The sequence below is a fragment of the Crinia signifera genome, chromosome 2 (assembly GCF_055691185.1).
Source record: "Crinia signifera chromosome 2, ASM5569118v1, whole genome shotgun sequence".
In the NCBI taxonomy this organism is placed as follows: domain Eukaryota; kingdom Metazoa; phylum Chordata; class Amphibia; order Anura; family Myobatrachidae; genus Crinia; species Crinia signifera.
Window position 1 is genome coordinate 147994065 of NC_139218.1, and position 14982 is coordinate 148009046.

A 14982-nucleotide genomic window follows, 5' to 3' on the forward strand; every position below is an offset into this window, starting at 1 on the left:
ACCTCCAAAAAAATCAGGACTTACTACCCCAATAACCTGCTAACTCACCCCTGAAATACTTACTTATTCACACTATTTTGTTCATTTGACTTGTTTCTAATTTGAAATGCCCATTTTTGTGGGGCCAGAAAGGTGCGTCTTTAAAAGGCGATTTCTACGATACCCCACTTTTGCGCGTCGGACCGCGACTTTTTCCGGAAACGCCGAAAAACCGCAATTTTCAGGAGAAACGAGACGTACATCCTCCCCCTCTGCCGCCCACCCACCCAACAGACAGCCAGCCAGCAGACAAGCACAGAGAGTTCCGTGGGTCTGTCTGTGATGTCATAAAGGGCCTGCTGATCAATGGCCAGCTCTCTGATTGGCTGCTGTGTTTGATTGACAGATTGAATCTGGCAGCTGATTGGCTGTCTACCCTAAAGTGCATTACACACCCCTGATGGTACCACTGGCTAAGACTCCACCTCAGCTCATTGATTAATTATAAATTTAGAACAAATGATGGATGAAAGCAGGCAGGCCGGCCATTTTTTTCACGCTCATTGGACTTGTTTAATGCAATGCACCTTTGTATATTCACATGCATTCGCTTCATGCTGTAACCACTGTGCATAAAAATTTGGAAACATGGCATACAGTGTATCATTTGCTGTCTAAGTCATGTTTCCCATATTTTCCATTGCAAGATACAAGCCGGTTTGAGTGTTTGGGGCACATTTTAGCTAAAATCATCCTACGGGGCCTAACTGCTTATGCTAAAGCCTGCCTATTTTGAATGGCGTAGTGGTCACTGCAACCTCCAAAAAAATCAGGACTTACTACCCCAATAACCTGCTAACTCACCCCTGAAATACTTACTTATTCACACTATTTTGTTCATTTGACTTGTTTCTAATTTGAAATGCCCATTTTTGTGGGGCCAGAAAGGTGCGTCTTTAAAAGGCGATTTCTACGATACCCCACTTTTGCGCGTCGGACCGCGACTTTTTCCGGAAACGCCGAAAAACCGCAATTTTCAGGAGAAACGAGACGTACATCCTCCCCCTCTGCCGCCCACCCACCCAACTGACAGCCAGCCAGCAGACAAGCACAGAGAGTTCCGTGGGTCTGTCTGTGATGTCATAAAGGGCCTGCTGATCAATGGCCAGCTCTCTGATTGGCTGCTGTGTTTGATTGACAGATTGAATCTGGCAGCTGATTGGCTGTCTACCCTAAAGTGCATTACACACCCATGATGGTACCACTGGCTAAGACTCCACCTCAGCTCATTGATTAATTATAAATTTAGAACAAATGATGGATGAAAGCAGGCAGGCCGGCCATTTTTTTCACGCTCATTGGACTTGTTTAATGCAATGCACCTGTGTATATTCACATGCATTCACTTCATGCTGTAACCACTGTGCATAAAAATTTGGAAACATGGCATACAGTGTATCATTTGCTGTCTAAGTCATGTTTCCCATATTTTCCATTGCAAGATACAAGCCGGTTTGAGTGTTTGGGGCACATTTTAGCTAAAATCATCCTACGGGGCCTAACTGCTTATGCTAAAGCCTGCCTATTTTGAATGGCGTAGTGGTCACTGCAACCTCCAAAAAAATCAGGACTTACTACCCCAATAACCTGCTAACTCACCCCTGAAATACTTACTTATTCACACTATTTTGTTCATTTGACTTGTTTCTAATTTGAAATGCCCATTTTTGTGGGGCCAGAAAGGTGCGTCTTTAAAAGGCGATTTCTACGATACCCCACTTTTGCGCGTCGGACCGCGACTTTTTCCGGAAACGCCGAAAAACCGCAATTTTCAGGAGAAACGAGACGTACATCCTCCCCCTCTGCCGCCCACCCACCCAACAGACAGCCAGCCAGCAGACAAGCACAGAGAGTTCCGTGGGTCTGTCTGTGATGTCATAAAGGGCCTGCTGATCAATGGCCAGCTCTCTGATTGGCTGCTGTGTTTGATTGACAGATTGAATCTGGCAGCTGATTGGCTGTCTACCCTAAAGTGCATTACACACCCCTGATGGTACCACTGGCTAAGACTCCACCTCAGCTCATTGATTAATTATAAATTTAGAACAAATGATGGATGAAAGCAGGCAGGCCGGCCATTTTTTTCACGCTCATTGGACTTGTTTAATGCAATGCACCTTTGTATATTCACATGCATTCGCTTCATGCTGTAACCACTGTGCATAAAAATTTGGAAACATGGCATACAGTGTATCATTTGCTGTCTAAGTCATGTTTCCCATATTTTCCATTGCAAGATACAAGCCGGTTTGAGTGTTTGGGGCACATTTTAGCTAAAATCATCCTACGGGGCCTAACTGCTTATGCCAAAGCCTGCCTATTTTGAATGGCGTAGTGGTCAATGCAACCTCCAAAAAAATCAGGACTTACTACCCCATTAACCTGCTAACTCACCCCTGAAATACTTACTTCTTCACACTATTTTGTTCATTTGACTTGTTTCTAATTTGAAATGCCCATTTTTGTGGGGCCAGAAAGGTGCGTCTTTAAAAGGCGATTTCTACGATACCCCACTTTTGCGCGTCGGACCGCGACTTTTTCCGGAAACGCCGAAAAACCGCAATTTCAGGAGAAACGAGACGTACATCCTCCCCCTCTGCCGCCCACCCACCCAACTGACAGCCAGCCAGCAGACAAGCACAGAGAGTTCCGTGGGTCTGTCTGTGATGTCATAAAGGGCCTGCTGATCAATGGCCAGCTCTCTGATTGGCTGCTGTGTTTGATTGACAGATTGAATCTGGCAGCTGATTGGCTGTCTACCCTAAAGTGCATTACACACCCCTGATGGTACCACTGGCTAAGACTCCACCTCAGCTCATTGATTAATTATAAATTTAGAACAAATGATGGATGAAAGCAGGCAGGCCGGCCATTTTTTTCACGCTCATTGGACTTGTTTAATGCAATGCACCTTTGTATATTCACATGCATTCGCTTCATGCTGTAACCACTGTGCATAAAAATTTGGAAACATGGCATACAGTGTATCATTTGCTGTCTAAGTCATGTTTCCCATATTTTCCATTGCAAGATACAAGCCGGTTTGAGTGTTTGGGGCACATTTTAGCTAAAATCATCCTACGGGGCCTAACTGCTTATGCTAAAGCCTGCCTATTTTGAATGGCGTAGTGGTCACTGCAACCTCCAAAAAAATCAGGACTTACTACCCCAATAACCTGCTAACTCACCCCTGAAATACTTACTTATTCACACTATTTTGTTCATTTGACTTGTTTCTAATTTGAAATGCCCATTTTTGTGGGGCCAGAAAGGTGCGTCTTTAAAAGGCGATTTCTACGATACCCCACTTTTGCGCGTCGGACCGCGACTTTTACCGGAAACGCCGAAAAACCGCAATTTTCAGGAGAAACGAGACGTACATCCTCCCCCTCTGCCGCCCACCCACCCAACTGACAGCCAGCCAGCAGACAAGCACAGAGAGTTCCGTGGGTCTGTCTGTGATGTCATAAAGGGCCTGCTGATCAATGGCCAGCTCTCTGATTGGCTGCTGTGTTTGATTGACAGATTGAATCTGGCAGCTGATTGGCTGTCTACCCTAAAGTGCATTACACACCCCTGATGGTACCACTGGCTAAGACTCCACCTCAGCTCATTGATTAATTATAAATTTAGAACAAATGATGGATGAAAGCAGGCAGGCCGGCCATTTTTTTCACGCTCATTGGACTTGTTTAATGCAATGCACCTGTGTATATTCACATGCATTCACTTCATGCTGTAACCACTGTGCATAAAAATTTGGAAACATGGCATACAGTGTATCATTTGCTGTCTAAGTCATGTTTCCCATATTTTCCATGGCAAGATACAAGCCGGTTTGAGTGTTTGGGGCACATTTTAGCTAAAATCATCCTACGGGGCCTAACTGCTTATGCTAAACCTGCCTATTTTGAATGGCGTAGTGGTCACTGCAACCTCCAAAAAAATCAGGACTTACTACCCCAATAACCTGCTAACTCACCCCTGAAATACTTACTTATTCACACTATTTTGTTCATTTGACTTGTTTCTAATTTGAAATGCCCATTTTTGTGGGGCCAGAAAGGTGCGTCTTTAAAAGGCGATTTCTACGATACCCCACTTTTGCGCGTCGGACCGCGACTTTTCCCGGAAACGCTGAAAAACCGCAATTTTCAGGAGAAACGAGACGTACATCCTCCCCCTCTGCCGCCCACCCACCCAACTGACAGCCAGCCAGCAGACAAGCACAGAGAGTTCCGTGGGTCTGTCTGTGATGTCATAAAGGGCCTGCTGATCAATGGCCAGCTCTCTGATTGGCTGCTGTGTTTGATTGACAGATTGAATCTGGCAGCTGATTGGCTGTCTACCCTAAAGTGCATTACACACCCCTGATGGTACCACTGGCTAAGACTCCACCTCAGCTCATTGATTAATTATAAATTTAGAACAAATGATGGATGAAAGCAGGCAGGCCGGCCATTTTTTTCACGCTCATTGGACTTGTTTAATGCAATGCACCTTTGTATATTCACATGCATTCGCTTCATGCTGTAACCACTGTGCATAAAAATTTGGAAACATGGCATACAGTGTATCATTTGCTGTCTAAGTCATGTTTCCCATATTTTCCATTGCAAGATACAAGCCGGTTTGAGTGTTTGGGGCACATTTTAGCTAAAATCATCCTACGGGGCCTAACTGCTTATGCCAAAGCCTGCCTATTTTGAATGGCGTAGTGGTCAATGCAACCTCCAAAAAAATCAGGACTTACTACCCCAATAACCTGCTAACTCACCCCTGAAATACTTACTTATTCACACTATTTTGTTCATTTGACTTGTTTCTAATTTGAAATGCCCATTTTTGTGGGGCCAGAAAGGTGCGTCTTTAAAAGGCGATTTCTACGATACCCCACTTTTGCGCGTCGGACCGCGACTTTTTCCGGAAACGCCGAAAAACCGCAATTTTCAGGAGAAACGAGACGTACATCCTCCCCCTCTGCCGCCCACCCACCCAACTGACAGCCAGCCAGCAGACAAGCACAGAGAGTTCCGTGGGTCTGTCTGTGATGTCATAAAGGGCCTGCTGATCAATGGCCAGCTCTCTGATTGGCTGCTGTGTTTGATTGACAGATTGAATCTGGCAGCTGATTGGCTGTCTACCCTAAAGTGCATTACACACCCCTGATGGTACCACTGGCTAAGACTCCACCTCAGCTCATTGATTAATTATAAATTTAGAACAAATGATGGATGAAAGCAGGCAGGCCGGCCATTTTTTTCACGCTCATTGGACTTGTTTAATGCAATGCACCTTTGTATATTCACATGCATTCGCTTCATGCTGTAACCACTGTGCATAAAAATTTGGAAACATGGCATACAGTGTATCATTTGCTGTCTAAGTCATGTTTCCCATATTTTCCATTGCAAGATACAAGCCGGTTTGAGTGTTTGGGGCACATTTTAGCTAAAATCATCCTACGGGGCCTAACTGCTTATGCTAAAGCCTGCCTATTTTGAATGGCGTAGTGGTCACTGCAACCTCCAAAAAAATCAGGACTTACTACCCCAATAACCTGCTAACTCACCCCTGAAATACTTACTTATTCACACTATTTTGTTCATTTGACTTGTTTCTAATTTGAAATGCCCATTTTTGTGGGGCCAGAAAGGTGCGTCTTTAAAAGGCGATTTCTACGATACCCCACTTTTGCGCGTCGGACCGCGACTTTTTCCGGAAACGCCGAAAAACCGCAATTTTCAGGAGAAACGAGACGTACATCCTCCCCCTCTGCCGCCCACCCACCCAACTGACAGCCAGCCAGCAGACAAGCACAGAGAGTTCCGTGGGTCTGTCTGTGATGTCATAAAAAGCCTGCTGATCAATGGCCAGCTCTCTGATTGGCTGCTGTGTTTGATTGACAGATTGAATCTGGCAGCTGATTGGCTGTCTACCCTAAAGTGCATTACACACCCCTGATGGTACCACTGGCTAAGACTCCACCTCAGCTCATTGATTAATTATAAATTTAGAACAAATGATGGATGAAAGCAGGCAGGCCGGCCATTTTTTTCACGCTCATTGGACTTGTTTAATGCAATGCACCTGTGTATATTCACATGCATTCACTTCATGCTGTAACCACTGTGCATAAAAATTTGGAAACATGGCATACAGTGTATCATTTGCTGTCTAAGTCATGTTTCCCATATTTTCCATTGCAAGATACAAGCCGGTTTGAGTGTTTGGGGCACATTTTAGCTAAAATCATCCTACGGGGCCTAACTGCTTATGCTAAACCTGCCTATTTTGAATGGCGTAGTGGTCACTGCAACCTCCAAAAAAATCAGGACTTACTACCCCAATAACCTGCTAACTCACCCCTGAAATACTTACTTATTCACACTATTTTGTTCATTTGACTTGTTTCTAATTTGAAATGCCCATTTTTGTGGGGCCAGAAAGGTGCGTCTTTAAAAGGCGATTTCTACGATACCCCACTTTTGCGCGTCGGACCGCGACTTTTTCCGGAAACGCTGAAAAACCGCAATTTTCAGGAGAAACGAGACGTACATCCTCCCCCTCTGCCGCCCACCCACCCAACTGACAGCCAGCCAGCAGACAAGCACAGAGAGTTCCGTGGGTCTGTCTGTGATGTCAAAAAGGGCCTGCTGATCAATGGCCAGCTCTCTGATTGGCTGCTGTGTTTGATTGACAGATTGAATCTGGCAGCTGATTGGCTGTCTACCCTAAAGTGCATTACACACCCCTGATGGTACCACTGGCTAAGACTCCACCTCAGCTCATTGATTAATTATAAATTTAGAACAAATGATGGATGAAAGCAGGCAGGCCGGCCATTTTTTTCACGCTCATTGGACTTGTTTAATGCAATGCACCTTTGTATATTCACATGCATTCGCTTCATGCTGTAACCACTGTGCATAAAAATTTGGAAACATGGCATACAGTGTATCATTTGCTGTCTAAGTCATGTTTCCCATATTTTCCATTGCAAGATACAAGCCGGTTTGAGTGTTTGGGGCACATTTTAGCTAAAATCATCCTACGGGGCCTAACTGCTTATGCCAAAGCCTGCCTATTTTGAATGGCGTAGTGGTCAATGCAACCTCCAAAAAAATCAGGACTTACTACCCCAATAACCTGCTAACTCACCCCTGAAATACTTACTTATTCACACTATTTTGTTCATTTGACTTGTTTCTAATTTGAAATGCCCATTTTTGTGGGGCCAGAAAGGTGCGTCTTTAAAAGGCGATTTCTACGATACCCCACTTTTGCGCGTCGGACCGCGACTTTTTCCGGAAACGCCGAAAAACCGCAATTTTCAGGAGAAACGAGACGTACATCCTCCCCCTCTGCCGCCCACCCACCCAACTGACAGCCAGCCAGCAGACAAGCACAGAGAGTTCCGTGGGTCTGTCTGTGATGTCATAAAGGGCCTGCTGATCAATGGCCAGCTCTCTGATTGGCTGCTGTGTTTGATTGACAGATTGAATCTGGCAGCTGATTGGCTGTCTACCCTAAAGTGCATTACACACCCCTGATGGTACCACTGGCTAAGACTCCACCTCAGCTCATTGATTAATTATAAATTTAGAACAAATGATGGATGAAAGCAGGCAGGCCGGCCATTTTTTTCACGCTCATTGGACTTGTTTAATGCAATGCACCTTTGTATATTCACATGCATTCGCTTCATGCTGTAACCACTGTGCATAAAAATTTGGAAACATGGCATACAGTGTATCATTTGCTGTCTAAGTCATGTTTCCCATATTTTCCATTGCAAGATACAAGCCGGTTTGAGTGTTTGGGGCACATTTTAGCTAAAATCATCCTACGGGGCCTAACTGCTTATGCTAAAGCCTGCCTATTTTGAATGGCGTAGTGGTCACTGCAACCTCCAAAAAAATCAGGACTTACTACCCCAATAACCTGCTAACTCACCCCTGAAATACTTACTTATTCACACTATTTTGTTCATTTGACTTGTTTCTAATTTGAAATGCCCATTTTTGTGGGGCCAGAAAGGTGCGTCTTTAAAAGGCGATTTCTACGATACCCCACTTTTGCGCGTCGGACCGCGACTTTTTCCGGAAACGCCGAAAAACCGCAATTTTCAGGAGAAACGAGACGTACATCCTCCCCCTCTGCCGCCCACCCACCCAACTGACAGCCAGCCAGCAGACAAGCACAGAGAGTTCCGTGGGTCTGTCTGTGATGTCATAAAGGGCCTGCTGATCAATGGCCAGCTCTCTGATTGGCTGCTGTGTTTGATTGACAGATTGAATCTGGCAGCTGATTGGCTGTCTACCCTAAAGTGCATTACACACCCCTGATGGTACCACTGGCTAAGACTCCACCTCAGCTCATTGATTAATTATAAATTTAGAACAAATGATGGATGAAAGCAGGCAGGCCGGCCATTTTTTTCACGCTCATTGGACTTGTTTAATGCAATGCACCTGTGTATATTCACATGCATTCACTTCATGCTGTAACCACTGTGCATAAAAATTTGGAAACATGGCATACAGTGTATCATTTGCTGTCTAAGTCATGTTTCCCATATTTTCCATTGCAAGATACAAGCCGGTTTGAGTGTTTGGGGCACATTTTAGCTAAAATCATCCTACGGGGCCTAACTGCTTATGCTAAACCTGCCTATTTTGAATGGCGTAGTGGTCACTGCAACCTCCAAAAAAATCAGGACTTACTACCCCAATAACCTGCTAACTCACCCCTGAAATACTTACTTATTCACACTATTTTGTTCATTTGACTTGTTTCTAATTTGAAATGCCCATTTTTGTGGGGCCAGAAAGGTGCGTCTTTAAAAGGCGATTTCTACGATACCCCACTTTTGCGCGTCGGACCGCGACTTTTTCCGGAAACGCTGAAAAACCGCAATTTTCAGGAGAAACGAGACGTACATCCTCCCCCTCTGCCGCCCACCCACCCAACTGACAGCCAGCCAGCAGACAAGCACAGAGAGTTCCGTGGGTCTGTCTGTGATGTCAAAAAGGGCCTGCTGATCAATGGCCAGCTCTCTGATTGGCTGCTGTGTTTGATTGACAGATTGAATCTGGCAGCTGATTGGCTGTCTACCCTAAAGTGCATTACACACCCCTGATGGTACCACTGGCTAAGACTCCACCTCAGCTCATTGATTAATTATAAATTTAGAACAAATGATGGATGAAAGCAGGCAGGCCGGCCATTTTTTTCACGCTCATTGGACTTGTTTAATGCAATGCACCTTTGTATATTCACATGCATTCGCTTCATGCTGTAACCACTGTGCATAAAAATTTGGAAACATGGCATACAGTGTATCATTTGCTGTCTAAGTCATGTTTCCCATATTTTCCAATTCAAGATACAAGCCGGTTTGAGTGTTTGGGGCACATTTTAGCTAAAATCATCCTACGGGGCCTAAATGCTTATGCCAAAGCCTGCCTATTTTGAATGGCGTAGTGGTCAATGCAACCTCCAAAAAAATCAGGACTTACTACCCCAATAACCTGCTAACTCACCCCTGAAATACTTACTTATTCACACTATTTTGTTCATTTGACTTGTTTCTAATTTGAAATGCCCATTTTTGTGGGGCCAGAAAGGTGCGTCTTTAAAAGGCGATTTCTACGATACCCCACTTTTGCGCGTCGGACCGCGACTTTTTCCGGAAACGCCGAAAAACCGCAATTTTCAGGAGAAACGAGACGTACATCCTCCCCCTCTGCCGCCCACCCACCCAACTGACAGCCAGCCAGCAGACAAGCACAGAGAGTTCCGTGGGTCTGTCTGTGATGTCATAAAGGGCCTGCTGATCAATGGCCAGCTCTCTGATTGGCTGCTGTGTTTGATTGACAGATTGAATCTGGCAGCTGATTGGCTGTCTACCCTAAAGTGCATTACACACCCCTGATGGTACCACTGGCTAAGACTCCACCTCAGCTCATTGATTAATTATAAATTTAGAACAAATGATGGATGAAAGCAGGCAGGCCGGCCATTTTTTTCACGCTCATTGGACTTGTTAAATGCAATGCACCTTTGTATATTCACATGCATTCGCTTCATGCTGTAACCACTGTGCATAAAAATTTGGAAACATGGCATACAGTGTATCATTTGCTGTCTAAGTCATGTTTCCCATATTTTCCATTGCAAGATACAAGCCGGTTTGAGTGTTTGGGGCACATTTTAGCTAAAATCATCCTACGGGGCCTAACTGCTTATGCTAAAGCCTGCCTATTTTGAATGGCGTAGTGGTCACTGCAACCTCCAAAAAAATCAGGACTTACTACCCCAATAACCTGCTAACTCACCCCTGAAATACTTACTTATTCACACTATTTTGTTCATTTGACTTGTTTCTAATTTGAAATGCCCATTTTTGTGGGGCCAGAAAGGTGCGTCTTTAAAAGGCGATTTCTACGATACCCCACTTTTGCGCGTCGGACCGCGACTTTTTCCGGAAACGCCGAAAAACCGCAATTTTCAGGAGAAACGAGACGTACATCCTCCCCCTCTGCCGCCCACCCACCCAACTGACAGCCAGCCAGCAGACAAGCACAGAGAGTTCCGTGGGTCTGTCTGTGATGTCATAAAGGGCCTGCTGATCAATGGCCAGCTCTCTGATTGGCTGCTGTGTTTGATTGACAGATTGAATCTGGCAGCTAATTGGCTGTCTACCCTAAAGTGCATTACACACCCCTGATGGTACCACTGGCTAAGACTCCACCTCAGCTCATTGATTAATTATAAATTTAGAACAAATGATGGATGAAAGCAGGCAAGCCGGCCATTTTTTTCACGCTTATTGGACTTGTTTAATGCAATGCACCTGTGTATATTCACATGCATTCACTTCATGCTGTAACCACTGTGCATAAAAATTTGGAAACATGGCATACAGTGTATCATTTGCTGTCTAAGTCATGTTTCCCATATTTTCCATTGCAAGATACAAGCCGGTTTGAGTGTTTGGGGCACATTTTAGCTAAAATCATCCTACGGGGCCTAAATGCTTATGCTAAAGCCTGCCTATTTTGAATGGCGTAGTGGTCACTGCAACCTCCAAAAAAATCAGGACTTACTACCCCAATAACCTGCTAACTCACCCCTGAAATACTTACTTATTCACACTATTTTGTTCATTTGACTTGTTTCTAATTTGAAATGCCCATTTTTGTGGGGCCAGAAAGGTGCGTCTTTAAAAGGCGATTTCTACGATACCCCACTTTTGCGCGTCGGACCGCGACTTTTTCCGGAAACGCCGAAAAACCGCAATTTTCAGGAGAAACGAGACGTACATCCACCCCCTCTGCCGCCCACCCACCCAACTGACAGCCAGCCAGCAGACACGCACAGAGAGTTCCGTGGGTCTGTCTGTGATGTCATAAAGGGCCTGCTGATCAATGGCCAGCTCTCTGATTGGCTGCTGTGTTTGATTGACAGATTGAATCTGGCAGCTGATTGGCTGTCTACCCTAAAGTGCATTACACACCCCTGATGGTACCACTGGCTAAGACTCCACCTCAGCTCATTGATTAATTATAAATTTAGAACAAATGATGGATGAAAGCAGGCAGGCCGGCCATTTTTTTCACGCTCATTGGACTTGTTTAATGCAATGCACCTGTGTATATTCACATGCATTCACTTCATGCTGTAACCACTGTGCATAAAAATTTGGAAACATGGCATACAGTGTATCATTTGCTGTCTAAGTCATGTTTCCCATATTTTCCATTGCAAGATACAAGCCAGTTTGAGTGTTTGGGGCACATTTTAGCTAAAATCATCCTACGGGGCCTAACTGCTTATGCTAAAGCCTGCCTATTTTGAATGGCGTAGTGGTCACTGCAACCTCCAAAAAAATCAGGACTTACTACCCCAATAACCTGCTAACTCACCCCTGAAATACTTACTTATTCACACTATTTTGTTCATTTGACTTGTTTCTAATTTGAAATGCCCATTTTTGTGGGGCCAGAAAGGTGCGTCTTTAAAAGGCGATTTCTACGATACCCCACTTTTGCGCGTCGGACCGTGACTTTTTCCGGAAACGCCGAAAAACCGCAATTTTCAGGAGAAACGAGACGTACATCCTCCCCCTCTGCCGCCCACCCACCCAACTGACAGCCAGCCAGCAGACAAGCACAGAGAGTTCCGTGGGTCTGTCTGTGATGTCATAAAGGGCCTGCTGATCAATGGCCAGCTCTCTGATTGGCTGCTGTGTTTGATTGACAGATTGAATCTGGCAGCTGATTGGCTGTCTACCCTAAAGTGCATTACACACCCCTGATGGTACCACTGGCTAAGACTCCACCTCAGCTCATTGATTAATTATAAATTTAGAACAAATGATGGATGAAAGCAGGCAGGCCGGCCATTTTTTTCACGCTCATTGGACTTGTTTAATGCAATGCACCTGTGTATATTCACATGCATTCACTTCATGCTGTAACCACTGTGCATAAAAATTTGGAAACATGGCATACAGTGTATCATTTGCTGTCTAAGTCATGTTTCCCATATTTTCCATTGCAAGATACAAGCCGGTTTGAGTGTTTGGGGCACATTTTAGCTAAAATCATCCTACGGGGCCTAAATGCTTATGCTAAAGCCTGTCTATTTTGAATGGCGTAGTGGTCACTGCAACCTCCAAAAAAATCAGGACTTACTACCCCAATAACCTGCTAACTCACCCCTGAAATACTTACTTATTCACACTATTTTGTTCATTTGACTTGTTTCTAATTTGAAATGCCCATTTTTGTGGGGCCAGAAAGGTGCGTCTTTAAAAGGCGATTTCTACGATACCCCACTTTTGCGCGTCGGACCGCGACTTTTTCCGGAAACGCTGAAAAACCGCAATTTTCAGGAGAAACGAGACGTACATCCTCCCCCTCTGCCGCCCACCCACCCAACTGACAGCCAGCCAGCAGACAAGCACAGAGAGTTCCGTGGGTCTGTCTGTGATGTCATAAAGGGCCTGCTGATCAATGGCCAGCTCTCTGATTGGCTGCTGTGTTTGATTGACAGATTGAATCTGGCAGCTGATTGGCTGTCTACCCTAAAGTGCATTACACACCCCTGATGGTACCACTGGCTAAGACTCCACCTCAGCTCATTGATTAATTATAAATTTAGAACAAATGATGGATGAAAGCAGGCAGGCCGGCCATTTTTTTCACGCTCATTGGACTTGTTTAATGCAATGCACCTTTGTATATTCACATGCATTCGCTTCATGCTGTAACCACTGTGCATAAAAATTTGGAAACATGGCATACAGTGTATCATTTGCTGTCTAAGTCATGTTTCCCATATTTTCCATTGCAAGATACAAGCCGGTTTGAGTGTTTGGGGCACATTTTAGCTAAAATCATCCTACGGGGCCTAGCTGCTTATGCTAAAGCCTGCCTATTTTGAATGGCGTAGTGGTCAATGCAACCTCCAAAAAAATCAGGACTTAATACCCCAATAACCTGCTAACTCACCCCTGAAATACTTACTTATTCACACTATTTTGTTCATTTGACTTGTTTCTAATTTGAAATGCCCATTTTTGTGGGGCCAGAAAGGTGCGTCTTTAAAAGGCGATTTCTACGATACCCCACTTTTGCGCGTCGGACCGCGACTTTTTCCGGAAACGCCGAAAAACCGCAATTTTCAGGAGAAACGAGACGTACATCCTCCCCCTCTGCCGCCCACCCACCCAACTGACAGCCAGCCAGCAGACAAGCACAGAGAGTTCCGTGGGTCTGTCTGTGATGTCATAAAGGGCCTGCTGATCAATGGCCAGCTCTCTGATTGGCTGCTGTGTTTGATTGACAGATTGAATCTGGCAGCTGATTGGCTGTCTACCCTAAAGTGCATTACACACCCCTGATGGTACCACTGGCTAAGACTCCACCTCAGCTCATTGATTAATTATAACCCCTTCCTGACAGAGCTAGTTTTTGCGTTCCTGACAGAGCCATTTTTTTCAAATCTGACATGTCTCACTTAAGTGGGGATAACTTTTTTTGCTTTTACTTATCCCAGTGGTTTTGAGATTGTTTTTTCGTGACACCTTGTACTTCAAATTAATGGTAAATTTGGGTCGATACAGTCTGTGTTTTTTTGTGAAAAATACCAAAATATCGTGAAAAAATGGAAAATTTAGCGATTTGCAAAATGTTAAATTTTCTGCTTGTGAGACAAATAATCTTACCACTCAAAATAGTGAATAACTAACATAGACCATATGTCTACTTTATGTTGACATCATTATTTCAACTTCCTTTTAATTTTTTGGGACACTAGGAGGCTTACAATATGAATAGCAAATTCTCAAATTTTCAAGAAAATTTCAAACACTGATTTTTTTAGGGACCAGTTCAGTTCTGATGTGACTTTGAGGTACTTGTATGTGAGACACCCCCATAAATGATGCCATTTCAAAAACTGCACCCCTCACAGTATTCAAAACAGCATTTTGGAAGTTTGTTAACCCTTTAGGTGTTTCACAGGAATTAAAACAAAGTGTAGGTGGAATTTCAAAATTTCTTTTTTTTTGCAGAGTTTCAATTTTAATACATTTTTCTAACGAATACAGTAGATTTTACTAGAGAAATGTGACTAAAAATTGATTCCCCCAATTCTTTGGTTTTCATAAATATCCTATATGTGGCCCTAGTGTGCACGGTGACCAAACCACAGGCTTCATAATAGAAGGAGCACCTACTTGATTTTGGAGCCTCCTTTTTATGAGATTATTTTTTTAGGCACCATGTAGGTTTCTAGGCACCATAAGATGCTAAAAGTTAGGAACCCCCCCACAAGTGACCCCATTTTGCAAACTACACCCCTCAGGGAATTCATCAAGGGGTATAGTGTACATTTCAAACCCCCAGGGGTTTCACCAATTTTGATACAACT